The sequence below is a fragment of the Littorina saxatilis genome, linkage group LG15 (genome assembly GCF_037325665.1).
Source record: "Littorina saxatilis isolate snail1 linkage group LG15, US_GU_Lsax_2.0, whole genome shotgun sequence".
NCBI lineage: Eukaryota > Metazoa > Mollusca > Gastropoda > Littorinimorpha > Littorinidae > Littorina > Littorina saxatilis.
Genome location: NC_090259.1, coordinates 35,097,122 through 35,106,421, shown reverse-complemented (window position 1 = coordinate 35,106,421; position 9,300 = coordinate 35,097,122).

Sequence of the window (9,300 nt, the reverse complement as noted above, 5' to 3'; positions counted from 1 at the left end):
ATATTGCAGTAAGAAATAGTTGGCATATGCCCGCTGCGCCGCGCTGGTAAGGACTGACCACAATGTGTTGCTCTCCCGTTCTTATAGACCCCCGCTGATGCATCACACGTGCAAGCCCCCCGGCAACATGGACATTGCGGCTGGGCTATTCTCCTTGACTTTCACAAGTCCTCCTCTCCCCTCTCTTTCTAATTACGGGCCTAAGTGTTGATATCCTGCTTTACTACCCTCTCTTCCCTACCTGCCAACACTGATCCCTTTAGGCCTACCTCAAGTATCTAACATCCTCCTCCTCCACCCGCGGCTAATCTGTCTCGTTTAAATAGAGTTTATCTGACGCTGTCCGCTCTATCTAAACTCACACTTATAATTTGTGCCTTGACAAATCCTACTTTCCCACCAAATTAAAGGAGGCGAAAGTAATCCCGCTATTTAAATCAGGTACATCTGAGTGATCGACAAGAAGAAGAAGAAGAAGAAGAAGAAATCAGGTAGTTCTTCTGACCCCGCCAATTACAGACCAATCTCAATTCTTCCTGTTTTATCAAAACCACTTGAAAAACACATATTTACACACTTGACCACTCATTTGAAGAAATACGATCTTATACATTCCAACCAGTCAGGTTTTAGAGAAAATCATTCGTGCCACACAGCATTAACAAACCTTCTTGAAAGTTGGCTTAGTAGCATAAATAATAATCAACTCTGTGGTGTCTTATTCGTCGATTGTGCTAAAGCTTTCGACGTTATTAATCATGAATTACTATTAAGAAAATTAGTTGAATATAGAATGTCACCCCAAACCTTATGCCTGCTCTCCTCTTTCTTAGCTGGGCAAGAGCAGTCTGTCTGCGTTAATTCAACCGTATCCAGCAAAAGACCTGTGTTATACGGGGTTCCCCAGGGCTCTGTCCTTGGACCACTACTCTTTTCCCTGTATATTAATGATCTTCCTCTTAGTATTAATGATGACTGCGAACTCTTTGCTGACGATACGACCCAACACACTACTGATAAAAAAAATTAGACAAAGTTTATTCATCGTTGCAGAACAGTGTAGATAATCTCATTCATTGGACGGAGTATAACCACATGAGTCTTCACCCTAAAAAGACCAAATACATGTTAATAACAACAAGACAAAAGAGACAAAACATACGAAACAATCATCATTCCATATTAATTGGTAACGACGCAATAGAAGAGGTAGGAGATCATAAAGTTTTGGGAGTAAATATCGATAATAATTTGTCTTGGGCCCATCATGTTCGGTCGGTATGTAAAACAATGTCCAGAAAAATATATCAGTTAAATAGAATTAAACACTTTCTAGATTAGCACTCAAGGTTATTATACTTTAACGCATATATACAAACCATCACAGATTATTGTTCAACCATCTGGGACTCTGCCAGTGCTAATATTTTAAAACCATTGTATAGTTTACATAGGCGAGCGCTGAAACTAATTTTACTGAAACAATCCAGTCTTGTATTTGATGATTATAAGAAACTTAAGATTCTCCCACTAAAAGAAAGATTTAAATTAAATGAAGGCGTGCTCCTTCACAAAATACTTTCCGGCCGTGCACCACGAACTTTCGTTGCAAACTTTAAAGTCAAACCAAACCGAAAGTTTAACGTCCCAATTCCAAGGATAGATCTCTTCAAATCAAGCTTAGCCTATTCTGGTAGCGTCCTGTGGAATTCTCTCCCGGAATTTGTGAGAGTCCCAATGAGTCTCAATACTTTCAAAAAACACCTTTCACTGTATTTAATGTTAAATTACGAAAAAATCACAGTGATGGAAGACTTCGTTTGGTTATATTTTCATTTGTCCAAAGCATCAGTGTTCATTATATCCACACAAAAACACTCAAAGCTTTAATAACACATTTACTCATGCATGTGTATTCAGCATTGTTTTCACTACGTTACATATACGACGCTTTATATTTGTGTATAATATGTAATGTGTAAATATTCATATGTTGTTGTTTTTCTCTACCTTTTTTTCTACGTTAATATCCGTGTAAAAATGTGATTAGATTTGTCCCCTCTCTGGGCGAGGGCTGGTTGAAAAAAAGCTCGTTGTATTGCTTATGCCACAACCCTCGAAAAATAAAATTTGATTTGATTTGATCTCTCTCTTGGAAAAATAGAAAGCAGATTATGACGAAAAGAAATTTTTACAGTTGAAACAGGCAATTAATGATCCAAAGGTGTTCTGGCAAACAATCCGGTCACTAAATAGAAAGTCGATGGTTTATAACGAAATTTCGAAGGAACGGTTCGAGCATTTTATGACTGTTTTTGAAACAAGGGATAATGCAGATAGGAACGAAGCCCCGATACAGGATGGGACTGACGAAGAAGTAACAGTGGCTCTTTTTAACGAAGAAATTACCATAGAAGAGGTCAAAGCAGGCATAAAGAGCCTCAAGGTTGGATAATGTCCTGGCCCGGACATGGTATTGTGTGAAATGTTATAAAATGCGAATGACGTGGTTTTAAGTTATCTGGTACAGCTCTTTAAAAAACTTTGCCCACAGAGTGGTCAAAATCCATAGTTGTTCCTATTCATAAAAAAGGTGATGTGAACCAACCAGATAATTATCGAGGGGCCGGTGTTCTTAACCAGTGTCCTAAGCAAAGTGTATACCCATATTTTAAACAAACGTCTTACACATTGGGCAGAAGAAGAAGACAAAATAATTGAGGAGCAAGCTGGTTTTCGAGCGGGCTACAGTACAGTGGATCATATATTCACGTTATACACTGCCCAAAATAAGTCAAGGACCAAAAATCCAAACACAAATTACGCAAAAACCGATCAACCAAAAACATGGAACTTGTAATATGTTGTGGTCAAATCATTCAACAACAATCACGCCAAAGTGCATTGAATTCCATTCATAAACAATTGAGTTATTGTCTCTTAAGTGAAGGGGGGGTCAAAATCAAAAGTCGCAAGTCTTTGCAGATTGTCAATTCCAATGTTTCACCGGTTCCCAAAGTTCAATAATGGGTATAACCTCCACGATTCTGGCGGCACTCGTTGCAGCGATCCCTCATTGAGTGGACAATGTTTGCCAGATTAGCCTGGGGGATGGCCTGCCACTCTTGCTGAAGAAGAACGAGCAGCTGTTGGAGGTTTGCAGGTGGAGCATGATTCTCGCGAACACGACGGCCCAACATGTCCCACGCATGCTCGATAGGGTTCATGTCGGGACTGTTGGCTGGCCAATCCATCCTGTTGATCTGTACCTGCTGCAGGAAGGCGTCCACAAGCCGTGCTCGATGTGGGGGAGCATTATCGTCCTGTAGCACTGCATGGGGCCCAATCTGACGCAGCATGGGCTTGACTTGGGGCCTGAGGATCTGGTCCCTGTAGACAAGGACATTCAAGTTGCCCCGTACATGGTACAGTGGGGTCCTGTGGTGCTCGCTGATCCCAGCCCACACCATCACTGACCCTCCCCGGTAGGCTCTTCTCTCCCTCACGCATGCAGGGATCATGCGTTATCCTGGACGCCTCCAGACCCTGGTCCTGCCATCATCATGCTCCAGACTGAATCGAGATTCATCGGAAAACAGTACCTGGGCCCACTGCTGTCGATTCCATCTCAAATGGCGGGTGGACCAGGCCAGTCTTGCCATCATGTGACGTGGCGTCAGTAAAATGCGGCCAAGTTGACGCCTTGCGTGCAGCGTCTGGTCATGAAGGCGGTTGCGGACGGTCTGCTCGTTGATGTCAGTGTTGGTTGCCACCCTAAGCCTTCGTCTGATGGTGCTGGCAGTGGTTGTCCTGGTCTGCAACGCCTGGCGTGTGATGTAGCGGTCTTGACATTGTGTGGTGCTTTGAGGGTGCCCAGACCGGGGTCTGGTTTCCACACTTCCAGTGGCCAGAAAGCGCTGCCGCAGCCTCACGATGACGGAATGGGAGCAGCCAAGTCTTGCAGCAATCTCTCGGAGCCGGATACCCTCTTGAACCCAGGCTAGAGCTCGTCCGCGGTCGACAAGGTTCAGATGACGTCTTGGAGGCATGGTTGTTTGGTGGCCTGCTGTGATTTTGCCTGGGCTTATAAAGCATTTCTGGTGACGACAGTTCACTCTCAGAGGACCAATGGTTCACGTGAAAAAGATTGATTGGGGCAAAATCACCTGTGCTGAGTTCTGCAGGAGGGTTACTTTCACGTGCATTTTTCGCAATATTGCGGATTCTTTGTTCGCCTGCACAGAGAAACAGGCAAAGTCCGAGTACCGGTTTTTGATGTCACCGCAAAGGCAGGGAAACTGTCAAGACGACCACAAAGCGTAGATAGTCATTGTCGCCGATTTTTGTGATTTTTGCACAATCAACGTTGGGATCGAAAAATGGCTTTTGGTCCTTGACTTATTTTGGGCAGTGTATATGCTATTGTTCAAAAACACTTGGTCCGAAACATGAAGCTGTATGTAGCGTTCGTGGATTTTAAGAAAGCTTTCGACTCCGTGAACAGAAATGCCCTATGGACCGTTCTGAGAAAAAACAGCATAAACGGGAAGATGTTCAAGGCCTTGCGGGGTGTATTTAAGTCAGTAAAAGCATGTGTGCGTGAGAAAGGTACGTCCACCAATTACTTTGAGTGTCCTAAAGGAGTAAAACAAGGGTGTCTACTGAGTCCTTTCATGTTTTCGTTTTTCATAAACGAACTAGCAGTTGAACTGTCCAGAAAAGGGAGGCACGGAATCCAGCTGATCACTGGCGCCATAGAAATTTTCTTATTGCTCTTTGCAGATGATGTCGTGTTGTTATCAAATACTGTAACAGGTTTGAAGAACCAGTTGATTCATTTGAAGGAAGAAGCAGATAGGATGTCCCTCACTGTGAATTTAAAGAAAACAAACAATATGGTTTTCCGTAAAGGAGGACACTTGTCCGCTAATGACAAATTGTGTTACGGGAGTGAAGAACTTAAAGTAACAAATGCATATAAATATTTGGGGATGATGTTTACAACAAAGCTGAGCATAAACAGTACCCTTACAGAGTTGAGCAGAAAAGAAAACAAGTCGCGTAAGGCGAAATTACAACATTTAGTCAAGCTGTCGAACTAACAGAATGAAACTGAACTCACTGCATTTTTACAGCAAGAGCGTATACTCGTAGCATCGTCAGTCCACCGCTCGATGCAATGGCAGTGAAATTGACAAGAAGAGCGGGGTAGTAGTTGCGCTGAGAAGGATAGCACGCTTTTCTTTATCTCTATTCTTTTTAACTTTCTGAGCGTGTTTTTAATCCAAACATATCACATCTATATGTTTTTTGGAATCAGGAACCCACAAGGAATAAGATGAAATTGTTTTTAAATCGATTTCGGAAATTTTATTTTAATAATTATTTTTGTATTTTTAATTTTCAGAGCTTGTTTTTAATCCAAACATAACATATTTATATGTTTTTGGAATCAGAAAATGATGAAAAATAAGATAAACGTAAATTTGGATCGTTTTAAAAAATTTTTTTTTTTTTACAATTTTCAGATTTTTAATGACCAAAGTCATTAATTAATTTTTAAGCCACTAAGCTGAAATGTAATACCGAAGTCCGGCCTTCGTCGAAGATTGCTTGGCCAAAATTTCAATCAATTTGATTGAAAAATGAGGGTGTGACAGTGCCGCCTCAACTTTTACAAAAAGCCGGATATGACGTCATCAAAGATATTTATCGAAAAAAAGAAAAAAATGTCCGGGGATATCATTCACAGGAACTCTCACGTCCAATTTCATAAAGATCGGTCCAGTAGTTTGGTCTGAATCGCTCTACACACACACACACACACACACAGACAGACACACATACACACACACACACAGACACACACACACACGCACACACGCACATACACCACGACCCTCGTTTCGATTCCCCCTCGATGTTAAAATATTTAGTCAAAACTTGACTAAATGTAAAAAAGGTGTCATGGAGATTCAGAAGACCATGCGAAAGTTAAACACGATAGACCCACATCTATTCTGGAAACTATTTGATGCACAGATTGAGCCGATCCTGACATATGCAGCAGAATAGTGAGCATGTTGACCAATTTCAGATTGCTATGACAGTTCGAGACAGTTGTTGTACTGAAACTAGTGCTTCATGAGTCCCTCGTTTCGAATTTTGATAGATGCAAGATATTTGCAAGGCTTTTTTTTCTCTTATTTTTTCTTCCTCTTCTTCTCTCTTCTCTTTTTTTTTTTGGGGGGGGGGGGGGTCTTCCTTTTCATTTATTTTCATTTTTGTTTTGTTTGTTTGATCCTCTTTTTATTGTTCCGACGCTTGTTCCTTCTCCCAGTATGCTCCCACGCCCCGTACCAGCACTCACTACAACATCCACACCTGAACTTCGTTCCGCCGCCAGACTTTGTCGAATCCATGAGCCCCCAGTGTTGGTCAGGCACCTGGGCACCCTCACAAATCTTACAGACACTCCAGGGAAGGATGTCAGGCCGCTGCCTTAGGCTACCCTCGGAAGATGACACTGCACTGCTGCTGAGTCACTTCCACGGTGTTCAGTATTGGTCCTGTTCCTGGCCAGGGACACAGGCACCGCTACCTACTAAGCCCTCTTCTTACGACACTGACTGTTGAGTCGCGGAGCCAGACTGAGTGAGCAGACCGCCACTGCGTCCTTCCGTCGAGCATCCCAGGGTGGCAGCAGAATATTCAGGGATGGCTGGAACAGGAACACTCGGACCAAGGTCACCACGAGAGCCCTGGGCAGAAAGGGTCACAAGAATCGAGACAAGTTTGTTTATTTTCGAGCTTTTTGAGTCAATCGCATTCGTGAAGTGAATGACACTCGGCTGTGTGATCCCAGCCTTCCCATTGGAACTTCAGCACTTCCACTCTGGGTTCCGACCGAAGCCCGAAAAACCCACACACCCCTTATGGGATTCGAACCACGATCTCCCGGCCCGCAGTCCGATGCGCTAACTGTAATGTTATGACGTCATTAAAAACCGTGTTCTATTGTCTATATGCAAGAACCCTGACGTAAAAGGTTGCTGGGGATTCTGGGAGAATCATGGCGGAATAAATAACACGCTAACCCTCCATGCCTGTGTCTGCTTCATTTATAGTCTACCAGTTTGTTTATAAATATATATGCATGTGACCGTCCAACACGACGAGAACACGACATGGTGTCAGAAGTGGCTGGTAGCGAAGCAGTGAGTGTGAAAAACTTTATGTACGAGATTGCAAGTCGAAAGTTTTGTTCGCGCGTGCTGTAGAGCATTTTGTTCGATCTAAAATCGCGTACTCCGACAGCAGCAAACTAGATGTAGCGTCGCAGTAGGAAGCGCACACTCCAAAAATAAAGAAAGGCTTGGTTCAGTGGTACGGATTCAGCAGAGATCCAGTATGGCAGAGCAGCCGAACCAACCACCATTACAGGCAGAGAGGAGACATTACACAGCCAATGTTCCAATACCTTCAAAGCTGGTTATGGAAGGCAACTTATCCCAAAACTGGAAGAAGTTCAAAAGACAATGGGACAATTATGAGATTGCTTCTCGACTGGACAAAGAAGAAGGAGAATACCGGTGTGCAGTGTTGCTTGCCTGCATTGGCGAAGATGCAATGGAGGTGTATGACAGCATGAGGTTCTCTGAAGGTGAGAACAAGAAAGACATAAGCGTTGTCATCAAGAAACTGGAAGATTTTTGTGTGGGAGCCACACATGAAGCGTTCAAAACATACAGATTTCACATTCGACGCCAGGATTCGTCTGAGTCGATCGATGCGTATGTGGCAGCCCTTAGACAACTTGCTAAGAACTGTAATTATGGCATCATGGAAGATCGTATGATACGGGATAGAATTGTCGTTGGTCTCAAAAGTGATACCATGCGGGAGAAACTTCTTGAAGATTCAACACTGACTTTTAAAAAAGCAGTAGACATATGCAGAGCTTATGAGTCATCCCAGCAACAACTCCATGAAATGTCTAAGGAAACAACAGTGGATCGCCTAAAGGGGGTTCCGAATGCTATGCAAAAGGGACAGCATCCGAAAACACAGTCCAAGCCGAAATCTCGGAGAAAGGTCACAAAAGTGCACCAGATGCGGTCGAGATCAGCATGGCAGAGAGTCCTGTCCTGCCGCAAAAGCCGAATGCAGAAAATGCCTGAAGAAAGGACATTATGCAGTTTGTTGTTTCAGCAAGCCCATCAGCCAAGCTTCTGTGAAGGAAGTGAAAGATGAAGCATATCTGGGAGCAGTGTCAAATGCAGGAACTGACGCCTGGCATGTGGACGTTCAGCTAGAGCAGTCAAACATTCAGTTTAAGATGGACACTGGAGCAGACGTAACAGTGATGCCAGCAGTGATGGTACCCAAAAACAAATACCCGCTTGAGAGGCCTTCGAAAAGACTCTTTGGCCCAGGTAAAATTCCACTAAAAGTGCTGGGACAGTTCACGTCAAAAATGAAAGTCAAGAACGCCATGAGCATTCAAGACATCTACGTGGTTGAAGACCTAGAAGAACCTCTGTTAGGGAGACCAGCAATTCAGGCGCTAGGACTCGTGAAGCGTGTGGAAATGGTGAAAGAAGGCGACAAGGAACGCATTCAGAAGACTTTCCCAGGCTGTTCTCTGGACTTGGGAAAATGAAAGAGACTTATACGATTCGCCTGAAGGACAGTGCAGTGCCGTATGCAGTGACAGCACCGAGACGTGTTCCACTCCCTTTTCAACAGAAGGTAGAGGAGGAGCTTAGGCGACTGCAAGATCAGGAAGTGATTCGACCAGTCAACACTCCAACTGACTGGTGTGCCCCCATCGTTGTGGTGCCGAAAGCACATAATGATGCAGTGAGGATCTGTGTAGACCTTACCAGACTGAACGAGAGTGTCAAGAGAGAAAACTATCCTCTTCCGTCTACAGATCAACTCCTCGCACAGTTAGAGGAGGCAACAGTATTCACTAAACTGGACTGCAACAGCGGTTTCTATCAAGTTCCACTGGAGAAAAGCTCACAAGAGTTGACGACCTTCATTACACCAATCGGACGTTTTTGTTTTCAACGTCTACCCTTCGGAATCTCGTCAGGGAGCGAGGTTTTTCATCGCATCATGTCGCAGCTGTTGTCAGACATTCCAGGGGTCATATGCGACATAGATGATGTGTTGGTGTCCGGACGCAACCAAGTCGAGCATGACCAACGTCTGAAGCAAGTACTTGAAAAGCTTCAAGATGCTGGTGTCACACTGAATGACAAGTGTGCTTTCGGCCAAACAAGCATCAAGTTC